Source organism: Stenella coeruleoalba, assembly GCF_951394435.1.
Source record: "Stenella coeruleoalba genome assembly, chromosome: 10".
NCBI lineage: Eukaryota > Metazoa > Chordata > Mammalia > Artiodactyla > Delphinidae > Stenella > Stenella coeruleoalba.
The window spans coordinates 51,667,565-51,693,913 of NC_137156.1; the positions used below are offsets into that span (position 1 = coordinate 51,667,565).

At 42.1% G+C, this 26,349-nt stretch overlaps 1 protein-coding gene across 13 annotated transcripts in view; it reads right to left on the minus strand.

Annotated features, from left to right (window-relative positions):
- Positions 1–26,349, minus strand: part of GADL1 (glutamate decarboxylase like 1) — a 687,722-nt gene that overhangs the window by 353,782 nt on the left and 307,591 nt on the right. For 12 of the 13 annotated variants that reach the window (XM_079933919.1, XM_079933917.1, XM_079933916.1 and 9 more), the window contains one exon: positions 3,090–3,205. The gene's annotated coding sequence lies outside the window, so the exon portion shown is untranslated. Of the gene's footprint in view, positions 1–3,089; positions 3,206–8,952; positions 10,960–26,349 lie in introns of those variants that run through there. The other variant, XM_079933912.1, reaches the window with a different exon arrangement.

Sequence of the window (26,349 nt, forward strand, 5' to 3'; positions counted from 1 at the left end):
AAGAAAGAGCCATGAGGGAGGAAGCAAAAGGTAAAATTTCCAGCATCTAATGGATACATCCCAAGAGCTAGGGGAAAACTAGGGCAGCAGTCCTGGAGATTTCAGAAACTCATTCTCAGGGTGGGAGTCTACCCAGCTTAAATGAGAGAGGAGAAAAACAGAAGCTCTGTTTCTGAATTCCAATACCACTGCAGCAATCTTCCCTTAAAAATGGCAAGGGCTTTAGCTCAAAATACTAATTCAGAAATTAGCATTCTTTTGTATCCAGTTCTTATGCCTCCAATATTTTGAAAAAACTTAATTAATGAAATCAATTGCAGAAGTATCAAAGCCATTATTTGGATCAGGACAGAAAAGAAGCTTATTACACACACACACACACACACACAAAACCTTCATTGTCTGGCACACAGCAGGAGCTTAAGAGGGGCGTATGGAATAATTTAGTGAGTGAGTGAATAAATGAATGAATCAATGAACGAATAGTCCCCTTAGAAGCTATGACATACCTCTTACCCTCTCTGTGCCTCAATTTCTAGGGAATCTGAAGAAATTGATGCGGTTACCTGACTCAATCCTGGTATTAAATGGATGGCACTGTCTAAGTGTATCACATCCTGTCAAGGTGTTGCCACCGTGGCCAAACTGTCACCCATCACCCATTGCGTCTTCCCAGAATCAGGGTTCTACTCTGTCCTGGCACAATGGTCAGCATGTTGGGGCGAAAGCGATTCCCCAGCTTTGTTCTCAAAGGAGCACCTGCAGAATCCTCAGAGAGCAGAAACTCCATTGGAGGACTCAGCACCATTTGATAAACGCATCTGCACCAGAGGGGCAGGATCAGGAGCTACCCTGACCCTCTTGCTCACAAAGCCATCCTCAGTTGAATCTGAAGTGAGTTGTACAGTCCCTACCACCACCTTTGGCTAAAGAAGCAAATGAAGTTGTTCCCTTCAAATCAGTCAGCCAGACTTTGCTGAGCTTTCAGCACCTGCCTGCGAGGAACTTACCATCTGTTGGAAGAGGCAAGATTTATACCCAAGAAACAATGAATGAGCAGAACTAATAATACATGGTCAAGACTAACAGACCACAATGGAGAGTCTTTACCACTTCCCTTCTTTTTGCCAGTGACGAGGAAACACTGGACCACAATAAACACATTACAGAACTGAAACTGAACAAGACTTCAGCTAAGAGGCCTCCAGACACCTCAGGAAATGGTGATTTCTGGATGGCAAAGAGACATTTCTTTCACCTCCACAGACTGCATATGGAGAGAAAACAAGGAGGGATTTTCATGATGCTCAGATGAGAGCCAAAGAAGTAAATTACCTTCCATGGGCCCAGATGTTATTTTCAGAAAATTGTGCCTCTTGAAAGTGTAGACCAGTGATTCTCAGACTTAAAACCACCTGGGAGACTGCTGGGTCTCACCCCCAGGGTTTCTGATGCAGGAGATCCAGGTGGAACCTGAGAATTTGTATTTATAATAAATTCTCAGTAGATACTGCTGATGATCGGGGGACCACACTCTGAGATCTGCTGATTTAGATGGTTATTTTGAAATGGACATTGTATGTAAATGTTTGGTCTACATACCTTCTAGGTGATGCCCAGTTCTACATAAAGCTACACTAGTTGGTAGTGAGATGCTGTGGGAGGAGAGGGGCAGGGGTAGAAAGGGAGGGAAGCGGGAAGAGAAGGAACGAAATGGTCACTATGGAAGAGGGTGCCATGATTACAGACTAACTCAGGGCTGGCAATATCTGTAGGCTCCAGGAGGTGATATAAATGAGAAAGGGGCAAGCAGGGATGAGAAATGGCCACTGACTGCTACAATGTGAGAGACAGCAAGGGGTGGGAGGGTGGGGGTGGAATGCGGGCTGGTGGCATCAGGGACCCGGAACTTCACGCAGTCTCTAAAGCAGACAGTCCCTATTCAACTCCAGAGGGTTGTCGTTATTCAAAGAATGGGGCCTGGCATTTGCAGAGTTGCTAATTTTTCAAAAGAATGAAAATTTTTGGATTTTTGTAAGATATACCTATGAATATACTGGTAACCAGATTCATAGTAAAAAAAAAAAAAAAAAGAAAGCAGTCCATTCAATACCTAGGGTGACCCTAGAACACACCAGGATTAAGCAATTCTGTAGAATTTGGCTGTGGAACAACGACTGACATCTCTTAAAGGACAGAAAATTAGCCCCTCTGGCCGGAAGGCAAGCAGGCCATCTCAAATTTGGTGTGAGGAGCTTTCATCACCTGCCAAGGACACTGAACCTCACTGAATCTGGCCTCTAAAGAGATCAAGGCCCGTGTGTGCTGGATGACAGATGCTGTTCATCTCAGGACAAGAAACCAGTGACGTTTCCCTTTCCCTAGGACTCCAGAGGGTCTCCAGACCGGTCCCAGCTAAGGACAGAGGCCTCGGTGTGGAGCTCCAGGTGGCCCCACCCCAAGCCTTCCTTCCCAGCCACATGAGCAGGGAGGCAAGCTCACCCCACTGAGAGCCACCAGGAGAGCAGGCGAGGAGCCCCCTGGGGGCAGAGCTGTGTCCCCTCATCCAAGTACCTCTGGAGCCTGGCCCAGGGCCCCACACAACGTGGGAACTCAATATTGCTGACCTAAACATACGTCCTCCCAAATGAGACCCCTTTGGAGAAGTGGCCCATTTTCTTAAAAACCTTTATTTTCCTTTCTCTTCTTTGGTCCCCACAAACCTCTTTGCTTTTCCTGTTCCCCTGCCCCCTCACTGCAGGGCCCCTGTGTAACTGTGTGTATAAAACACACAGTCATCTTAGATGTTGACGGTCACTTTTAGAACCATTAGAGCAGGGGACCCAACCTGCCCTTCACCTCTTGTCTCCAGGGGGTTCCAGAAAAAGAGAACAGGTACAAGGAACAGAAGACAACTGATAATTTAAAATTTTTAAAAGCTTTAAGCAGCACTTAACTGAGACCTGAGGCAGCTTCCAAAATCCCGAAAACAAGGTACCCTATTAATAGTTGAGCTGGGGTATGTGGGTTGAGCTGGGGTATTAGCTTAGAGGATGGAACAGGTCTAGAGTGGTCAGTTGTCTGTTTACCTGAGACTGAGGGGCTCCTGGGATGCTGGACTTTCAGTGCTACAATCCAGAATGTCCCGGGCAGAACAGGATGGGGTGGTCACCCTTGCCTCCTACTTCTCCTCCAAACCGAAGTGCTGGGGACAACACAAAAAGGAGGAAATGGAGGACTAAGAAGAATGAACACTTTGACCTCACCCACACTTAGAGACACAAGATAAAGGAAGGAGAATCCAGAAGGCTTTGCTGCCCTTTACAGCACACCATTTAATCCACAAATTAAATAGAGTCCAGTCAGACTAGTGAACTATCCTGCCTTGGAAGTGGAGGACTCTAAGGGGCATAGGATGGAGGCAGAAGGGTGCTGCAGAGCCCCTACCCCAGGGGAATTCATTCTAAAATAAGCCCCTTCCTCTTCCTCCCTAGAAGTCCTGCCCTCCTTTTAGAGGCTGGTTCCAGGACCAGCTCCACAGATTCTGTTTTGTCTTAGTGCTCTGAAACAGTAAAGAGATGGGTTTTTGCAAATCATTTCTGGAACCTGATTGCTTTGACACAGTGAACTTCAGCATTCTACCAAAGCACACTTCTCCTCCATTTAGCTTATTTCACCGTGAAATGACTCCATTCAGCAATAATGTGTTAGATACCATGCCTGGACACTGCAATTCCCATTGATTGTCGAGAAGGGAGGAAGCAAAAGAAGGCTGCCCCAAAAGGAACATAAACTGTATTTAAAACAATTTTCTGAAAAATAGTGCTTGTGGGTGTTTCCCTGGTGGCGCAGTGGTAAAAAGAAGGAAATCTTATCATTTGTAACAACATGGGTGGACCTTGAAGGCATTATACTAAGTGAGATAAGTCAGACCAAGTAAAACAAATACTGCTCAAGCTCAATGATATGTGGAATCTTTAAAAAAATAAAAATAAAAACTGAGCTCAGGGCTTCCCTGGTGGTGCAGTGGTTGAGAGTCCGCCTGCGATGCAGGGGACACAGGTTTGTGCCCCAGTCCGGGAAGATCCCACATGCCGCGGAGCGGCTGGGCCCGTGAGCCATGGCTGCTGAGCCTGTGCGTCCGGAGCCTGTGCTCTGCAACGGGAGAGGCCACAACAGTGAGAGGCCCACGTACCGCAAAAAAAAACAAAAACAAAAAAACGAAAAAAAAACTGAGCTCATAAATAGATCAAATTGGTGGTACCAAAGGCAGGGGGTTGGGGGAAATGGGTGAAGGGGGTCAAAAGGTACACACTTCCAATTAAAGATAAATAAGTCCTGGGGATGTAGGATACAGCATGGTGACTACAGTTAGTAAAACAGTGCTGCGTATCTGAAAGTGGCTAAGAAAGTAGCTCCTAAAAGGTCTCATCACGAGAAAAAATATTGTAACTGTGTGGTGACAGATGTTAACTAGACTTACAGTGTGATCATTTCTCAATACACACAAATATTGAATCATTCTGTTGCACAGTTGAAACTAAAATATTGCTATATGTCAACTACATTTCAATTTTTTAAAAAACAGTAAAGGGAATTCCCTGGTGGCACAGTGGTTAAGAATCCGCCTGCCAATGCAGAGGACACAGGTTCGAGCCCTGGTCCAGGAAGATCCCACATGCCGCAGAGCAACTAAGCCCGTGTGCCACAACTACTGAACCTGCGCTCTAGAGCCCGCGAGCCACAACTACTGAGTCCACGTGCCACAACTACTGAAGCCCATGCACTTAGAGCCTGTGCTGCACAACAAGGGAAGCTACCACAATGAGAAGCCCACGCACCGCAATGAAGAGTAGCCCCTGCTCACCGCAACTAGAGAAAGCCCGCGCGCAGCAACAAAGACCCAATGTAGCCAAAAATAAATAAATTTTTTAAAATTTAATTTAATTAAAAAAAATTTAAAAGAGTATAATCGCAAAAAAAAAAAAAAAAAAAGAATCTGCCTGCCAATCCAGGAGACACGGGTTCGAGCCCTGGTCCAGGAAGATCCCACATGCCGCGGAGCAACTAAGCCTGTGCGCCACAACTACTGAGCCTGTGCTCTAGAGCCCATGAGCCACAGCTACTGAGCCCGTGTGCCACAACTACTGAAACCGTGCACCTAGAGCCTGTTCTCCTCAGCAAGAGAAGCCACCACAATGAGAAGCCCGTGCACTGCAACGAAGAGTAGCCCCCACTCACCGCAACTAGAGAGAGCCCGCGCACAGCAACAAAGACCCAACGCAGCCAAAAATAAATAAATTAAAAAAAAAAAACAGTGATTGTGGAGGTTCCTAGCCAGGACAGCTGGGAGCAAGCCACCAGATTCCCCTTTCGAGGTACAGCTCCCTGTTGCTGTCAGCAGACCACGTATTTCTTAACATCTGAAGAAATATTAAATCGATACGCTACCTAAAGGTGGCTGAAAAATCAGGTGCAATGATTAACCCTATTGCCAGGGAGAAATTGAAGGCCTGAAGAGTTTTGAGAAGGAAAAGGCCATTTTCCACCAGCACCCCACCCTGTATTCTGACTTCTGGGGCACCTCAGCTCACATTAAAGGCACCGTCATAAGTCCTGGTTGACTCAACCAAACCTTTGAGGTTTAAGACCCCTAGGAAAGCACAAATAGAACATAGCCTTGACCAACCTGGTGCTCCATATTAATTTTGAAAATGATTTCAGACTGCAAAGTAATCCCTTGTATCTAGGCAGTGCTTTACAGTTTCCAGAGCATTTCACACCATCATGTCATTGGCTGCCACAAAAACCCTGAGTACAGTCAAGACAATATTCTTACACTTATCCCATAGCTGAAGAAAAGGAGGCTCAGAGAGCCCTTCATAACTTGTTCTAAATCACATAGCTTGAAAATGACAGTCAGATCTAAAAGCTAAGGTTTCTAATTTCTATTTTACATTCCTCTTTTCCTTACTCCTCTGGGAACTTAGTACTCCTTCAAATCCACCCAAAATTTCCTGCTATCTCCTATACTACCTGATAACAATTCGTATATTCTGCCCCAAAGAACAAAGCTCTTGGTTTCTTCAGCAACTTTGTCTACTTGTATTTCTTAATGTATCAATTTCTGTGTTAATAATTGTATAGGTTTATGTTTTATCACTCAAATTCATTCAATCACTTCAGAAATATTTATCAGACTCTTCCATGCAGTGTGTGAGAAACTGATATTGGAAACACAAAAATAAGTAAAACAGACCCTGCCCTCACAGACCCCACAACCCAGAGCAGGGGTTGGCAAACATTTTCTGTAAGGGTCGATTAGTAAATATTTTAGGTTTGGTGGCTGTATCATCTCTTTCACAACTACTCAACTCTTTCACTGTAGGGAGAAAGCAGCCATAGATGATAAATGGATATGTCTAGGTTCCAATAAAACTTTATTTACAAACAATGCAGTGGGCAGGATTTGGCCCACAGGCTGCAGTGGTCTATTCCCCATCCAGAGGGAGCCTCAAGGCAGAAAAATCCAACAAGACCATATGTTAAATGTTCTAATGTCATGTGTGGGCAATTTGGCACCAACACTCCTATCTGTGGCTGGGAAATACATTCCTAGAATCCCCTTCCATTATGGCTCTAGGTTAAAGTTGACTAAGAGGAACTCATGTGCGATCTTGAAGGCAAAAGAAAAGCAGAGGCCATTTCTTTAGGAGGTTATAATGGTCAAACACGAAGAGAAGCAAATGGAGACATTCCCAGAGGGTCCTAGCGTGCCTGCCTTCTCCTCTCATTCCACATCCAGCTCACGTTCCTGGCTAGCAGCCCTGTTGACAGACAGTTGCCCCAAGTTCACCACAAGGCACTTGATTGAACCCTGTCCAAGTGACAGATTTCTCAGAGACAGCAATTTCTACATCCATTTCCATGAGCACCTCCCTTGGAGTTTCACGTCAGCAGCCAGGCACACATAGAGTCTCGGATTTTCCTGAAACTCCAACTGTCTGCCCATGCCTCTGCTTCAGGCAAACATGATGAGGGACTATTTCTCTGATGCACTAACTTCCCCCTTCCCGACCTTCACTTCCTCAAGGCCTTCCATTTTCATGTAAGAAAAAGGTTTTCTATTAAATCCCATATCCCATGCTATGGTGTCAATATTTGCATTCTCCCAAGGAGCAGACTCTAAAATGAGGATCAGATTTAAGTACTTTATTTGGGAAGAGATCCCAGATAGCCCCAGTAGGGCAATGAAAGCGGGAAGGGAAAGCAATAAATAGAAACTGTTTTATCAAGCCACTGCCATTCTGGGTAACTGAATTTTAATCCCAAGGGGTAACTCTGGGAAACTATGCAGAACACATGCCTCAGAGTTATCCCATGTGAAAGGTGAAGGAGTGGGGGTATTTATACACGAACTCCTACCAGCCATTATTTAAGGGTTGTTGAGTGTGATGGTAAGTGAATTTCCACTGCCTTGGAGAATACCCTCAGGCAAAAAGATACAGACACTGGCAGTTGGAAACCTCACAAGTAGGCTGAAAGTTCAGGGGATGTGAGCAGGAAACTGACAGCATCTTCTGCAGTATTGTTTATTGCTGTAGGAAACACCTGGCAGATAGTGAGCACTCAAATAACTGCACGTAAGTGAATGAATAAATGTGAATCAATGAATGGGAATGAAGTACTAACGTCCCGGGAACAAGGTAAGTGGAGAACATATCTGAGGCAGAATTTCACATGGGTTCATCGCCAGGAACAGCAACTATCTGCACCCCTCCTTGGCCTGCTCCTACAGGAAAATTGTTTAATGCTTTCAAAGTGCTTTAAAAGAGTCAATCTACTATACAATTGCAACAATAACAATCATCATCATAATTCTTTGTACTTAATAACACATTGCAGTCAGTGACAATAACAATTACACCATAATGAGCTTAGCTGGCAGAGGAAATCAACTTGGGTAATACTGTATGCAGACCTATTTTTTGCTTCCATTTCCATTTCTTTATTTTTGACTAAACATGTCTTTATCACAATTTTCCCAAAGGTCATATTCAGGAGATAAGGCCTGGAGAGGAGATGTAACTGCTGTCTTGTTTACACAGCATTTATGTCGGCCCATGGCATCTCTTTGCCACTGATTTTTATGTTCCAGTGTGATTACTGTCAACCCAATGACTGTCATTTCACGTTTTTCCTCCATTCAGTGAAAATACCTAACATTCCCTTAAGCTTTTACAGTTTTCAAAGCATTGCCCCTTTACAGATGCTCATGTGATCCTTGTGACAACCCTGAGAGATAGTCATCTGTAGGTGTTGCTACAGTAAAACTCTATATATTAGGGGGATAAATGGGGCCAAAAAATTCAGTTGCATAAAACATGGGATTATTATGAAATTAATGAATATATGACTGTATAGTTGTTCTTCCAGTTACCTTATGGGAAAAAAACAAAAAGATGTCCTCATTCATTATATGTGTAGGAACTAGGCTGATTATTATAAATAACATGTGCACCAAACACTGGACTTAAAATTCCCTCCACTGGGTGGAGGAAGATAAGTCCCAATCCCAGCTGCATTATACCTAGTGTAGCCAAAAAGTCCCAGGGGCATCCATTTTACTCTCAAAAATGTATTGGTAAGGATGATAAATTTTATAGTCACTAGTTTTAACTAATTTCACTTTAACACAATTAACTTTTCATCAGAGTTTTACTGTATTGTTTTCATTTGCCAATGAGAAAACTGGGACTCAGAGAAGTTAATGATGGGCCCAAGCTGACACCACCAGTATATGCTCATAGCTAGAACCAGAAGCCCAAACTCGCTTCCTGCCTGGGAGGGTGATTTAGCTACCCTCTGGCACACTGCCTGTCTTAGTTTAGGCTGCTATAACAAAGTACCATAGACTGTGTGGCTGATAAACAACAGAAATTTATTTCTTACAGTTCTGGAGACTGGTTTGAGATCAGGGTGCCAGCATCTTCAGTGTCCAGTGAGAGGCCTCTTCTGGGTTGCAGAGTGCCGACTTACTGTATTCTCTCATGTCAGAAAGAAGGCTAGAGATCTGTTTGATGTCCCTTTTATAAGGGCACTAGTAACATTTATGAGGGCTCCACCCTCATGACCTAATTATCTCTGAAGGGCCTTATATCATCACACTGGGAGTTAGGATTTCAACATATGAATTGGGGGTGGGGTAGAATGCAAACATCCAGTACATAATACTGGTTTATTGTGTTGTTTCCATTTTGCAGATAAGAAAACTGAGGCTCTGAGAAGTTAAATTATATACCCAATATTACACGACTAGTATTTGCTCACAGGAGCCAAAACTAGTTTCCTTCCCAGAACACTGCCTTTTAACACAGGCTGACTGTAACCATTCAGCACTCAGCAAATGTCTCACCTTCACATCATCTGGCTCTAGTATCTTCTACTCTGTTCTCACCTGTTCTATTTTAATATACTTACAGGGAGAGCACAGGTAGACAATTATAGTCTACATTCTCACTCAGCATTACACTACATTATCCGTTAGGATTAGGAGTGGCCCAAACAAGATAGAAGCTTCTTATTTTCTCAAATAAGAGAAGTCTTGAGGCAGGAAATCCAGACTGTAATGTGGTTCCAGTCATCAGGGACCATTTCTTCCCTTTCTCCTCCACTATCCTAGAACTTGAATTCCCTCCAAAGGCATCTTGTGATCCAAGACAGCCTCTGAAGCTCCAGTTTTCATCTGTGAAGCTGGAAGCAGAAAGAAGAAGGGACGGACAGGGGCTAAAGGAGTGTATCTCTCAGGGGAGTCCATTCCTTTCAATCAGATTTCAGAAATCTGACTCAGCACTCTACCTTTTTGGACAGAATTTAATCACACAGACACATCTACAGTGAAGGAAGCTTAAAAATGTATTCTTTTAGCTGAGCACACTGCTACCTCAATAAAATGAGAATTTTGTTTTCAAAGAATATGGGGAGAACCAATCAGTTATTTTCACAATAATGCTGCATAAGAAACCACCCCAAAACTCAGTGACTTACAAAAACAAGCACTTTTTTTCTCATGTGTTTGTCTTGGGTGAATCTGGATTCACAGAGTAGTGCCTGATTCTGCTGGAAAAGTCAGAAAGCAGGAACCTGACTGTGGGATCTAAACTGGCAAAGTGAGAATAGAAGCTATGGTGAAAGGGGTCTGCACTGCTGGAGTTTAGTGGGAAGGGTTGCATGTCTTTAGGGTCCTGTTGGATGCTTTGGAATGGAGCCTCTCTAGAGGTTTCTTGGAAACCCACTTGGGGGCCTCCTAAGAAAGAGAAACCCCAGGGGTATATCAAAATAAAAAAGGAGATGAAGGATCTCACCGGAGGCCAGCAAAGTATGCAGCACCTGTATAGTTAATGGTGCAGTGCAGTCAACAGGGTTACTGCATAATTCCAGGGATTCCCATCACATCACAGTCGATGGAGTTAGCAGTACAAAACTTACATGGCCTTAAGCATAAGCCCTCACATTGTATATACCATATACATTTCTCTGAAATGTGTCCTCTCCTAATACAACAAAGATATCCTTCCATGAAAACAGGTATAGACCTTTTTCTTTTTATGAGTTGTCTAATATCCTATGATGTAGATTTACCACAATATGCTTCGTCACTCCCCCAGTAAAGGGCATTTAGCTGTTTCCAGTTTTTTGCTGCTATAAACACTATTGCAAGAAGCATTCTTCTCCATATATCTTTTCCCTCCGTATCTCACCCCACACAAAGATAAATTCTGGATAGATAAAAACAAACAAATGAACTTAAATGTAAGAGAAAAACAGAAAGTAGTAGAAAAATATAAGATGATGCTTTTATATTTTGAGGTGTAGATAGCCTTTATAAATATAACACAAAACCATCCCCTGGATAGTTTGATTTTATAGAACTTCTGGATAGATAAACATAATGCAAAGTTAAAGACAGACTTGAAGCTAATGTTTGCAATGCATATTACAAACTAACAGCCAAAATACATTTATTTAAAGAGCTCCTATAATTTGATTTCTAAAATGAATGATTTAATAGAATTAGAGTAAAGAAGGTGAAATGGTAATTCACGAAAGAATAGGAATACAAATGAAAAACAAGACACTTGGTCTTACTGGTGATTAAGAAAATGCAATTTAAAACAATAAAATATAACGTTTAACAACTTTTCAAAACTTAAAGTATTGGTAACATTTATTGTTGGTGAGAACTTGGAAAAATAAACATTCCCATGCTTGCTGGAAGTGGGTAGCACTAGTACAATTTTTCTGCTGAATAACTCAGCACTGTCTACCAAGATATTATTTAACAACTCAGCAATTCAGTCCCGGGAATCCATCCTAAAGAAATACACTTACATGTGCATAGAAACAGACACATACTTACATGCACAGCATAATTATTGGAACATTATTTGTAGAGGCAAAAAAAAAAAAAAAAGAAAAAGAAATGAAACAACCTAATTGGCCATTAAGAAGGTTATTAAAATGAATGGTATAGATCTATACGGTCTAACTTGGACAAATGTCCACAATATATTTCTAGAGAAAAAAAATAAGCCATAAAAAATATGTGTAGCTTCATTCCATTTATCTAAAAAAAAATTTGCTTTTATGTGTTTGCATAACTGTAGAAAAATTCTAGAAGGCTATACGCCAAAGTTAACTTCTGCAGGAGAGGGGACATTGGATTAGAAGATAGAGAACTGGTCTTTCATGTTTCATACATTCTGTTCTTTTGAATTTGTTACAACAAGCAAATATACTTTTATGATTTAAATAATAAAGATTTAAAGAAGAGAAGTGATGTGTTTTTGTGTCTTGCACTCCTTAACAGGATGAGGTTTCCCTCAGGGTAAGCAGTTGTGGCTGGTGTGGGTTGAGGGTGGATGGCGGGGAGGGAGCCTTGATGGTAGTGTTTGTTGATCTCCATTGTGTAAATATCTCTACCACGTTCAATTACAAGTGACTCACAAAAATCCTGAATATTTAACATAATAGGTGTTCAATAAATCAATTTTTAAAATCAAGTGTTAAACAGAACTGAACTGCTGAGGTCCTGAATAAATTAACAAGTTAGGTCAGAAATTCCACTCTGGTGGAATGGAAGCATCCTGCTGGCTGGGCAAGTTTCAACCTACTTTGTTCACAGCACATCCATCTCTCTCCCCCAGCTCACCACTGAGAACTCACTGATCAAGTCTTCCTAGGCTGATGTGGTCTCCTTACAGTTTTGCAAGGTCAACTGATTTCACCAATTCTCTAAATGAAGCTTCACCTTTTAGAAATAGGTCAGGTGGTGGAAAGAAGTCTGCCAGGAAAGAGTTCCTTATTCATTACCAGCCCAGGCACCTCCAGACAACTGAATTCTGCAGATGGTGCACAGAGGGAGAGAACCTGGGTGAACTTTCAGCCTTTACAAAAATATTTCTCCAGATGGGAAGATGGGAGAGCTGTAGTGTAGCCCCATTTCCAAGTGCTTTTCTACAGTGCAGCAATTAACGAGGCACCTGGCAATTCACTCAGTTGGGAATTAAGAAGAATTCCTGCCCTCAAACTGTGTTCACAGTCTAGTAGCAGGAGAATCAGAGCAACATCGTAGAGTTAGTGCTGTGATGGTGGCCCACTATCAGCCTTTGCAGGAGCTATGAAAGTTGCCTTCCTTCTCTTCTCATGCCAGGTTCTACCCTGTACTTCAAGGGGTCTCATGTGGACACCCCACCAATGTGTTCAAACTTGATCCAGTATCACTTCCACACCAAGCAACCACCCCCTTGGTCATGCAGAACCAGACGTGCACACCAGCTAAACCACCTACCCTCTGGTGAAAAGAGTCTGGAGAAGGAAACCCTGCAGCACTTAGAAATAGGCAAAGGCCATTTGGGATAAGAATTTCAGGGTCCTGGCTATTCAGAGAATGATCTAGAAGCAGGGTCAGGACTCTTCACCTCACTGGGGGAGGAACACAGCCCATAAGGGGCCTGACAGGAGTCCTCAAAAGCACGGAAAACAGAGCAGGGGCTCCAGTGATGGGAATAGTTGGGGCTAAAGGAACAACTAACCCACTCTTGGCCAGTCAGGGAAGGCTTCCTGGAAGAGATGAGCCTAAACTGAGCTTTGACATGGGCATAAAGTTTAGCCCATCAGAGAACAGGGAGGAGACTCCAGGCACAGGAACAATGTGTAACAGGACCTTAAGAGCCGAGAATTACTCACAAGAGCTGACGGTAAATTGTTCCTGAGAGTCTGTGCCTTTTTGTTTCCCCAAATCAGAGCGATGCTGCCACCCTTCACCCTCAAGCCCTGAGAAAAGGGATTGGCAATTTAGTGGGATCCACTCACAGAAGAGTGATTTCGTTCTCTAAACAGCTAGCTGGAGCCCAAATTCTGAAGCAAGGGAGGGTGATTCTCTATTTGCCACACTGACCAATCTTGCCCCTAACCCATCCCAAACTCTTGCCTCTCCTCCCTCCACCCCCTCCACAGTTCACTGCTCTCTCAGGAGATATACCAAGACAGACAGGACTGGAAAAGGAATTAACGCCAAGGTGTAAATTGGGGTAACGAGTCAGCAGATAACCTATTTGCACTGAGTGACACACATCACTTCTGCTTATAGCCCATTGTCCATATGAAGTCACATGCCCACAACTCATTGCAAGGGACTCTAGGAGATCTCAATGAGCACATGGAATGTTTGATAAGCACCACTATCTCTGCCACATGTGGCCTTGCCCATGCGTAACTGTATGACCTTGGACAAGGTACTGAAATGTTCTATGCCTTATTATACCCTCCATGGTGAAGCAGGAATAACAATAGTCTCTGACTCCAGGATTGTGGTCCTAAGAACTGATAATATGCTTTTAAATCACAATGCCAGGCACATAGTGAGCATTCAGCAGAAGTCAGTCATCGCTTTTTTTATTACTGATTATATTATCGTGAGAAAAATGCTTTGTCTTTCTGGGTCTATGCTCCCTCATCTGCAAGCCAGCCATGCCAGTAACACTGATTAGGGTAACTATTCAATTAACTGGCACAATACATAAAAAGATCATAGCACTGTGCCCAACGTACAATAAGCACTTAATAAAAGTTATTTCCCCTCAGTGTATGTAATCATGAATTGATAATTCTCTTCAGATCAGGGTGCAAATGACTTATTTGTGGATTTAATAGGTTGCAATAGTATTTAAGATGCTGGCCAATGGAAACCCAAATACAGAGTATTTCAAAACAGAAGTGATTTTAGAGATTTTCTATTTTCCAGAGGCAGTTTAGCACCCAGAGATACAGTATATAATGTGCTATATGGTTCTGCGGACAACTTAGTTATGTTTGGAACTACATTTCCCAGAATTCCTTTTCTTAGATGGTCTGGGTTAGAGTTGCCAAAAGTGAAGTTGTCTGAGATTTGGACATGGACATGGAGCAGCAGCCACTATCCTCTGAAGGTCAGTGTTGGTGGTAGGTGTGAGGGGTGGACACCGAGGTGCTGTTGGGTTCACTTTGTCCGTGACTTCCCTGCCATACATCCAATTTTCCTTTCCTACCGCTGGTCCTGGTGAGCCGTGCGGAGCCCAGGCCCACAGCCAGGAACTCATAAAGTGACAGTCATGGAGAGCTGACCCTCTGCGAACTTCTACATCAGCTCCCTTCGCGGCCCCACTGCAGCAGCTGGAGTGTGTCGTAGCTTCAGATTTTCCTGAAGGTTCTGCTCATCCACCCCCACCAGAGCTGCTTAGTGACCTGTTATGGGCTGAATTATGTCCCCACAAAATTCATTTGTGTAAATCCTAACTCCAGGACCTCAGAATGTGACTGTATTTGGAGATGGGGCCTTTAAAGAGGTGATTAAGGTAAAATGAGGTCATATGGGTGGGCCTTAATCCAATATGACCAGTGTCCTTATAAAAAGAGGAAATTAGGACACAGACACACAGACGAAAGACCATGTGAGGACACCAGGGGAAGATGGCCATCTGCAAGCCAAAGTGAGAGACCTTAGAAGAAACCAACCCAGATGACACCTTGATCTTGGACTTCTAAGCCTGAAATTGTGAGAAAATACATATATAATTTTAACCAGCAAGTCTACTTTGTTATGGCAGCCCTAACTAACAAATACATGACCTTTCTCTGATTCCTCAACTTCTATCTGTGGATCCTTATTCTTCCAGCTCTTCTCACATCTGGGTGAAGTCTAATTCTTGTAATTAATTCCTTATTCTATAGTTCTCATGGTACTTTTGCTTCCTTGATTGAACCCAGACTGATACATGTAAGGATTGAGAACATAGACTCTAGAGCCAGCCTCTTTGGACAGAAATCTCATCTAATTTTACTCTGTGTGATCTTTGGGCTATTACTTAACTTCTCTGTGTCCCAGTTGCCTTTATCTGGAAAATGGGATGATAATAGTACCTCCCCTCTGCTCCCTTGCAGAGTTGGATTAACTGAGCTACTACGAAGAGATTTAGTACATTCCTACACACAGATAACACTCAATAAATGTTGGTTAGTATTATGATTGATTATTATTTGCTGCCAACCCAAGAACTAAAAGACTGATTCACAAGTATCCCTTTCTCTGCCCTTACTCCTTATATGCATGTCTACATTCCCTCCTAGACTGTAATGTCCTGAAGAAGGATATCATAATTTGTCTTTGCTTTCCTCCTCCTGAAACTTCCATTCTCATGTAGGAAGAGGCTTATACTGTCTGGATGCTGGTCAAGTGAGAATTAGAGTTTCATTTGGTCTAAGGAAGGCTTAAGGTCTATGGAATCCAGCCTCCAAGATGGCTCTTGTGAATCTTGCCTCCTGGTACTCACACTTTGTAGAGCCCCTTCCCACATTAAGTGAGGCTGACCTGTGCAACCTATAGGACATTGGGAAAATGGTGAATGTGACTTCCAAGGCTAGGTCATAAAAGAAAGTGAGCCTTCTGCCACACTCTACTGGATCATTGTAGGGGAAGCCAGCCACCATGTCATAAGGAAACTCAGGCAGCCTTATGAAGAAGCCCATATGATGGGGAAGTGATCCCTCTTCCCAACAAGAGCCCTAACTTGCCAGGCATGTGAGGCACCATCTTGGAAGCAATCCTCCAGCCCCAGTCAAGCCTTCAGAAGACCACAGTCATGGTGGAAATTCTGATTGTAGTATCTCATGAGAGACCCCAACAGAGACTGTTCAGATAAGGCACCCCTAATTCCTAACCCAAAGAAATCATACGAGGTCATAAATATTTATCGCGATTTGTTATACAGAAATAGAAAAGTAATACACCACCTAGAAGAAAACTGGCCCCAAAATATACTTTATTTCATCAACTGCAATGGTAAGAATCATTGGTATTATATATCAAGCACTAATTATCTCTTAGGTGTTATGCTGAATACTCTGCGAGCATTACCTTGTTTAATCCTTAAAACCACCCTATCTGATGAATGATAGAATTAGGTTTGTACTATTATTGGTCTCATTTTTAATGAGGCCTAAAAAGGCAACCAAATTTGCTCAAAATCAAACAGCTAGTTGGCGATGCAGACTCACTGCACACGTCCAGATCCCCAGTGTTAGGTTCTCTTCACTGATACCCTATTACGTCTGTTTGGCAGAGCTCACCAAGATCTCATACAGGGTATTGGTTTCCTTAAAATTCAGGGGAATGAAATCTCTGGGCTGTGAACACCCCCTCCCCCTCCCTCAAGCACCTCCAGACACGGATAACGAATGCAAGCTCTCCACTTCCTACAGTCCGGTGCAGTCGTCACTGGAGGTGGGAGGGCAACTAACTAGTGCTGTTAACACATTCTCTAACATCATACACAAAAATAAACTCAAAATGGATTAAAGACCTAAATGTAAGACTGGATACTATAAAACTCTTAGAGGAAAATATAGGCAGAACACTCTTTGACATAAATCACAGCAATACCTTTTTAGATCCACCTCTTAGAGCAATGAAAATAAAAACAAAAATAAACAAATGGGACTTAATTAAACTTAAAAGCTTTTGCACAGCAAAGGAAACCATAAACAAAACGAAAAGATAACCCACAAAGTGGGAGAAAATATTTACAAAGTGACCAACAAGGGATTAATCTCCAAAATATACAAACAGCTCATATAGCTTAATATCAAAAAAACAACCCAATCAAACAATGGGCAGAAGACCTAAAAAGGCACTTCTCCAAAGAAGGCACACAGATGGCCAACAGACACATGAAAAAATGCTCAATACCAGTAATTATTAGAGAAATGCAAATCAAAACTACAATGAGGTATCACCTCCCATCAGTCAGAATGGCCATCATCAAAAACCTACAAACAATAAATGCTGGAGAGGGTGTGGAGAAAAGGGAACCCTCCTACACTGTCGGTGGGAATGTAAATTGGGACAGCCATTAAGGAGAACAGTATGGAGGTTCCTTAAAAAACTAAAAATAGAACTACCATATGATCCAGCAATCCCACTCTTGAGCATATATCTGGAGAAAACCATAATTTGAAAAGATATATGCACCCCAATGTTCACTGCAGCACTATTTACCATAGCCAAGACATGGAAACAACCTAAATGTCCATCGACAGAGGAATGGATAAAGAAGATGTGGCACATATATACAATGGAATCTCAGCCATAAAAAAGAATGAAATAGGGCTTCCCTGGTGGCGCAGTGGTTGAGAGTCCGCCTGCTGATGCAGGGGACACGGGTTCGTGCCCCGGTCCGGGAAGATACCACATGCCGCGGAGCGGCTGGGCCCATGAGCCATGGCCACTGAGCCTGCGCGTCCAGAGCCTGTGCTCCGCAACGGGAGAGGCCACAGCAGAGAGAGGCCTGCGTACCACAAAAAAAAAAAGAACGAAATAATGCCATGTGCAGCAACATGGATGGATTCAGAGATGATCATACTAAGTGAAGTAAGTCAGACAAAGACAGAGAAATATCATATGATATCACATGTGGAACCTAAAAAAAGGATACAAATAAACTTATGTATAAAACAGAAACAGACTTCGAAAACAAACTTATGGTTACCAAAGGGGAAAGGTGGGGAGAGGGATAAATTAGGAGGTTGGGATTGACATATATACACTACTATATATAAAATAGATAACCAACAAGGACCTACTGTATAGCACAGGGAACTCTACTCAGTATTCTATAATAAACTATTTAGGAAAAGAATGTATAAAAAGAATGGATATATGTATTGATATATGTATAACTGAATAACTTTATACCTGAAACTAACACAACATTGTAAATCAACTATACTCTAATATAAAATAGAAATTAAATTAAAACAAAAAACATGCCCCTAGGTAACTGCAATTGAACTGTCCACATTCCTTCCCTGCCACTGCACTCTGATTTCCCTCCTGGCTTACTCAGTTTTTTTTCTGCTGGGGGAGGGGCTAGAGGATGCTTTAACAGCAATTTCACACTTCATTGTGAAAACCTGTCCTGCTCCTCAGTGAAGGATATAGCAAAGAAAATAATTAGCTCAAAAGATTATAGATCTTATTATGAGAACCAGTTGCTTCCAGTTTTTAAAGTAACTTATATTCTCTTTGGCCCTTTCTATGTGTAAGCACTTGGTCTGGCTTGGATTTCTTGCTGGTGTAGTTTTTGCTTGCTTAAACAATTCCATTTTCCATGTATCATAAGCCAATGACTTCCTATTAGTAAACTTCCTCAAGCACAAAATGTCTACTTAATCAAGATGTGTTCTCACAGCATGGTGCTTAAGTCCTATAGTACATCATATAAAAGAGTGGAGACCTTTTTAGAATTCTACTTAATTTGCTAGGAGACCAACAAATCTTTGTTGTTTTCTCTCAAATTATAAATTCAATACAGAGTTGGTTGACATACAACTATTTCATAAGTCCTGCCAACTAAAAAATGTCACTTGATATCCAGTTCTGCAAGGATTGAGTCCTTAGCCACAGCAGACCCTGATCTACAACACACCCTGAGAGGAGTTCGGGACGGAGGTCACGATGGGGCACTCTGTGCGCTGGGAAAACTGGCAGAACAGGCCTTCAGATAGTCAGATATTTTCAGGAGAAAATGTTATGAACCCCAATTCTTGCATCTTCCCATACTGAGAAAAGCACTGAGGGGCTTCCCTGGTGGTGAAGTGGTTAAGAATCCGCCTGCCAATGCAGGGGTCACGGGTTCAAGCCCTGGTCCAGGAAGATCCCACATGCCGTGGAGCAACTAAGCCCGTGCGACACAACTACTGAGCCCGTGCTCTAGAGCCCGCGAGCCACAACTACTTAAGCCCGCGCGCCTAGAGCCCATGCTCCGCAACAAGAGAAGCCACCACAGTGAGAACCCCACGCACTGCAATGAAAAGTAGCCCCCGCTCACCGCAACTAGAGAAAGCCCAAGCACAGCAACGAAGACCCAACTCAACCAAAAATAATAAATAAATTTTACAAAAAGAAAGAAAAGCACTGAAACTACTAACTAAGACATCTGTTCCTTGTGACCAGCAGCAACCCTCCACCAAGATGTGTGGTTGGTTGCACGTACTCCTTCACCAAAACCACATATATACTGACACCTCCCCCCCACCTCACCCTCAGAACAGTTCCTCAGAGCTATCTGAGAGGCTGACTTCCAGACTATAGTCCTTAGTAAGACAATGAATAAACTTGACTCACAGTTTCTACATGGTGTTGTTGGTTTTTTTCAGTCAACAACGCTTAATACATAAAATGTAACTTCCCCAATCTCCTGCCCTACAGATTATCACTGTAAACAAATCAGAGTATATACATTCAACTTTGTTTTTCTACACATATGCTAGAATATTTTATTTTCATTTTCTTCTTTAAAAAACAAAAATTATACATACTGCTCCCCCATTCACTTTTTCTCTTGGCAGTATCCCTTGGAAGTATTACATCTTAGAAAGATGTTTTTACATTAGTATTGATGGGGTTGGGGGCAGGCCACCCCAAGATGTGCTACTCTGACAAATGGACTATTTTGAGCTGAAAACAATCAAGGCTCAAAAGACTCAGGAAGAACCTTTGAACTTCCCCCTTACTGCCTAAAAGAATTTAAAATAGGAGGCTTGTCCCAGAAGTGGCTATCATCATAGTTAGCTACAGTGAAGTATTAAGTGTTGTAGAAAGGGAGGAACCTAGCAAAGCCCATTTGACCAAAGTCCTCTCTGTGTCCCGTTTTTTGGATGGGCCAGCAACATTTGTTTACCAAACATTAACTCTTTACCTTCCTGTGAATTATCTTACTTCCCTTTGAAGTCTCAGACCCCTATTTCTCCTCTTTAGTCCAGAATAATATATATACACCTCATCTTGCCTGGCTGTCTTTGCAATTTTTCATTCTTATGTGAATTCTAAGTGCACATAATAAATCTAATTTTTTTTCCTGTTCATCTGCCTTACGTCATTTTCAATTGCCAGCCAAAAGAACTAAGAGAGGAAGGAGGGGGATATTCCCCTCCCTGGAAGTATGCATAGATTCTCATTCTTTTGAACAGTTACTGACATACCATAATATGATTAATTAGTCTCATATTCAAGGACTTTTGGGTTGCTCTCTTTCTTTTTCCAATGGCAATCTATGTGGAAATGACCATTCTTATACATGTGTCTTATACACTCATAGGAGTGTTTCTAGAGGATAAATTCCTATAAAGGAAACTTTTGAGACAGGATTTGTGAGCGGTACCAGTTTACATTGCCACCAACAGCGTCTGAAGCTGCCTGTTCCTCTATACTTCATCAATATTGGACATTATCCTTTATTCTTTCCTCTTTGCATTATGCCTGACTCATTATAATCAACACTGGTGAGAATAACAATAGTTTCTTTTCCTCCTTTACAGGTGGATTGAAAAGGAAATTCCCTAAGTGGTAAATAGGAGATTAAGTTTGCCCAGAAGTAATTAGCATTTATACAGTGCTCATTCTCAGAACTAATTCCCATTTACTCACACAAACAGGAATTCACATTGGGGAGAATTTTGCATGCCCTTCCTCGGAACTTGTGTTCTGTTCTTGGCCTAACCTGGTGACCTAGAACCAGGAAGTTCTCCTGAAGATGGATTAAATTGGGGGTGTTTAAGAATCACTTGAGAGGACTTCGGAAAAAATGGGTATTTCTAGCCCTCCTATTTCCCATTTTGATTCAAGAGGCCCTGGGTGGGACATTTTTGTGTCTTTTGGAGTGGGAAAAGCTGAGGTAATCATCCTGCTAAGTTTGGCACACTAACATTACTACTCCACATAGGGCCACTTCCTTGTTTTATTCAGTGACTCTCTTTCATCCCCATCATCATCTCCAACTGCCCTACCCTCTACAAGCAACCATTCCAATGTATTGGATATATTTTCTAGAATTTTATAGTACCTTTGGGAAATATGTAGTGTGGTTTTATGTGAATGTATATATTAATTATATATAAATACATATTAGATAAAAATAATATTTTATATATGTATAATAAAAAAAGAATTAAGTGGCTTCCCTGGTGGCGCAGTGGTTGAGAGTCTGCCTGCCGATGCAGGGGACACGGGTTCGTGCCCCGGTCTGGGAGGATCCCACATGCCACGGAGTGGCTGGGCTCGTGAGCCATGGCCGCTGAGCCTGCGTGTCCGGAGCCTGTGCTCCACAACGGGAGAGGCCACAACAGTGAGAGGCCCGCATACCACTCTCACTCCTAACTGCAGATTAAGATACCCTCCTGCACCACCATCACCTTCTGCTTAGGCATTCCCCCAGCGATGGACAGGGAGGTTGTGTCCAACTCCACCTGCTGCTACTGCAAACCAGGCTGCAGTGATCAACCATATATATAAGTCCTGAGTGGGAACTTCTCTGGGTTTTATGCCCAGGAATTTGATTGTTAGGATTAGGCAGTTGTTTTAACTTCTTATGAGAGTTTTCAAAAGTACAGAAAATGATATAATGAGCCTCCATATGCCCATCTGCCTGAATTTTGAATTATCACTATTTCACTGTACTTTAACTCTTTCTTTTATTGTAGTATTTTAGAGAAAAATCCGTGACATTGTACCATTTTACTCTAAATATTTCCATATGCACTTCTAACACTTAACATATTTTACATAACCCCAATGTCAATATCACATCTAAAATATTAAAAATATTTCCTTGATATCATCTTCTTTAAAGTTTTTAAAGCTTTATTCAGGAATAACTGACAAATAAAATTGTATGTATTTAGAGTGTAAAACGTGATGGTTTGCTATATATATATATATATATATATATATATATATATATATATATATATGCACTGTGAAATAATTATCAAATTAAATTAATTATCACAACCATCACCATATAGCTAACACTGTTGAAGTACTTCTTCCTTACCTGTAGGTTTATTTTTTTTAGCTTTATTGAGGTATAACTGATAAAGTTGTAATACATTTAAGTGTACAATGTGATGATTTGACACAAGTTTACACTAAAACGAGTCCCACCACCAAGTTAATTAACACATCTGTTACCTCACATGTTTACTTTTTTTCTTTTTGGTGAGAATACTTAAGTTCTACTTTCTTTGCAGATTTCAACTATACACTACAGTGCTATGTCAACTATGGTCACCATGTTATACATTAGATCTTCAGACCTTATTCATCTTATAACTGAAAGTTTGTAGTACAACTTACCAACTTTTCCCTATTTTCTATAACCTCCAGTCCCTAGAAACCACCATTCTACTGTTTCTGAGTTCAACTTTTTTTTTTTAATTTTTTGAGTCCACATATGATACCAAGCAGGGCCCTGTGGGGATCCTGGGCACAAAGACTTTCTGTGTCCCCCATTTCTTGGATTACAGGAAATAGCCTTCATTCAGCCTCCATAACCTTCCCTGAGTTCCAATGGGCAGATTCAAGCAGTTGTTAATTAGGGAAGGGAGGGGATTCGAGACAAGGGAGAAACAAACAGTCAAGAGAAACAATAGTGCAGCCTTGGGGCAAGGTTCTGGTTCCCCATCAATGGATACACACAACAATATCTTTGAGCTGTTTTGCAGATACTGAAACCCCCTCCAAATGGGAGAAGTCAAGGATTAAATGGTATGCTACCCACAAGCACACAGACCCCAGACCAGCTGGAACCTGAAGGTTGATGATGCTGACACCTACTTAGCTCACCACCAACCCATAAGAAGAATGTCCACGAGCTGATCACGCCCTCTTTGAACAATTACTATAAAACTTCTCACTATCCTTGCCAACTGGGGACACAGTTTTTTGAGGCAGTAGCCCACTGTGTCCCCCTTTGTCTGGCAAAGCAATAAAGCTATCCTTCTCTACTTCACCCAAAACTCTGTCTCTGAGATTCGATTAGGTACCGGTGTACAGAGAAGCTGAGCTTTCGGCATCAATTTTGGCACCCAACGTGGGCCCACATGGGACCATCCCAGGTAGGGGGGTCCCTTGGCTTGATCGGATGCTCCGAGGTTTTCTCCACACCAGCCTCTTTCAAGAGAGCAGAGGGTTGGAGAACTCCTTTAGAGGCCAGATCGCCTGGGACCCTTGCCTGGAAAGGCCAAGCCCCAGTCATACCCTGTCCGCCATCCTGGCAGCTGGAACTCTGAGGCAGGAGCATACGGCCGAAGAGGGACCACCCTAGCAGCTGCCAAGGCCATCTTTGTCTAGAGGACGTTCCTCTCTTCCTCCTGCCTGCACTGTCCTGGACTTCCTACTTCAAGGAATTATTTTGGGGAAGCAGAAAAGTAGTGTTCGGGATACCGCAAAACCTCTGCGGGCATTTTGGTGAGCACCCCGGTGTGCACACTGAGGTTGCTCAACTTGATCCGTTTGGGGAACCTCTGGTTCCCGTTCGGGGATTTTTCCATTAGGAAGGTCCCATTTGTAAGGCACCGCTTGGACCAAGGCCACTGGCTTAGTGGGAGCTGGAAGCCAGTTTGAGCCTTGGGCTGTTTGTTTTTTTGTGTGTGTGTGGCTTCTGTTTGGCTGGCAAGGATTCTGGTTTTGCTTTCCATTTTGTGCGTATGGCTGTTTAATTCAGCATCACATATAAATGATACTATGCAGTATTTGCCTTTCTCTGTCTAGACTATTTCACTTAGCATAATGCCCTCAAGGTTCATCCATGTTGTCACAAATGGCAGGATTTCCTTCTTTCTCATGGCTGAATAATACTGATTGACTATATCTACCACATTTTCTTTATTCAGTTCATCCAATGATAAACATGTTGGTTGTTTTCAACACCCTGGCTATTGTGCATAATGCTGCAATGAACATGGGAGTACAGATACTTCTTTGACCTCTGACATAGTGATTTCAATTCCTTTGGATATATACCTAGAAGTGGAATTGCTGGATCATATGGTAGTTCTATTTTTGATTTTTTGAGAGTCCTCCATACTGTTTTCCATAGAGGCTACACCAGTTTATATTCCCACCAACAGTGTACAAGGGTTCCCTTTTCTCCACATCCTTGCCAGCATTTATCTCTCATCTTTTTGATAATAGACATCTTAACAGGTGTAAGGTGATAATGAGGAAACTGAACACCCAGGTCAGGGTATTATGTGGAAGAAAGAGGAGAAAAGACCAAAAAGACAAAGAGGTGCCCAGAGATATATTCTGCTGCTTCCCAAGTTTGCCTTGATTCAGTTTCGCTGGAATATACTTTGTACCATGAACAATTAAGGTTAAAGTATATTATTATATCCAAACTGAGTGTCTGGTCTCAAAGGAGCTTTGTATTGTAAAAATAAAAATAAGATAAACAAGTACATATTGGAAACTTTCCAGTATCAGCATAGATAAGAAAAACACAGCAACAAGGAATATTTTTCTAAATCACCTCTCACAACTTTTAATAATTTGTCTTCTTTAATTTTTGAGGCTTGAAGTTAGCATAAGTACAAAGCTGAATGCTGTCTCTACTCTTTACTGTGTGATCTTGGATAAGTCACTTTAACTCTGATTCCCAGCTTCCTCATCTGTAAAATCTGAGTGATAATACCTACTTCTCATGATTGTTGTTTAGGGATTCACTTATTCCTCTAAAAACATTAATTCAGTGCTGAAGGGAATCAGAATATACCACTTCAAAATATGCCACTTTGGCATGTGGATCATTTTGAGCTCAAGACAATTGAGAACAGATGCAGAAAGAAACCTTCTCAGAGCTTCCCTTGTCTGACTAAAAGCAGAAACTTCTGAGAAATTAGAACTGCCATAAATTGCCTCTCCAGGGGAGTTGCATGGCCATAAAGAAGATGAGAAATTGAGCACCAAGATGAATCTGCTGTAACAAATGTTACTAAAATAAACCTTATCTTCCATTAGTTTCCCCATACATAAATACATTCCCATAATTTATCACTCCTAGAAGCCCAAACTTCCCCTTCCCCTTATCTTGTCACTTCTCCACAATTTATCACCTTTTGTTAAAATGGAATATAAGCTTCTAATCTAACCATTTCTTTGGCTTTTCACTTCTTTTTTGTGGAATCCTGTGCACATATTGTAAAACTGAATAAAATTTGTATGCTTTTTCTCCTGTTAAGCTGTCTTTTGTAAGTTTAATTTGCAAGCCCCAGTCACTTAACCTGAGAGAGCAGAGGAAAAGTTTTTTCCTCCTCTACAATAACTGTACTATAACTGAATGTCAGATACTGGTAGGGACTCAGGATACAGGATGAATCCGGTTATATTTCCTTCCTTTCAGGAACGGACCTGTTGAATACAGGATTGCTTGGACTGAGTCTTAAAAGATGATTCAAAATTCAGTGGACAGAAATCAGGGGCTGGGGTAGAGGGCCATCCATGTGGAGGGCTCTGCTTAACCAAAGACTGACATAAGCAGCAGACATGAGCATTAAATGAGCTAATAGTACCTGAGTACTCAATAGGTGCTCAATAAATGTTCATTTTTGTGTTTTCTGCATTCTTCTCTGGCAATAACCCAACTGATGCCATAGGTATTCATTTTAAAAATTAAAGAAGTGCTATAAGTGCTTAGCTACTCCAAGTTCAGTCTGTGGACCAGAAGCCTTGGTATCACCCGGGAGCAGGTTAAGAATGTAGCATCTCAGGTCCCAGCCCAGACCTGCTGTATCAAAATCTACCTTTTAACTAGATCCCCAGATGATCTGTATGCGCATTAAGGTTTGAGAAGCACTGACAGGGGATAAGGAAGGGAATAATTGTACTGACAGATGAAAGGGAGATTCCAGAAAGCAGAGAACTTCAAGAAAAGCTCCTCAAATGCAATGGCTGCAACAGCATCAGGTGAGGGTAGG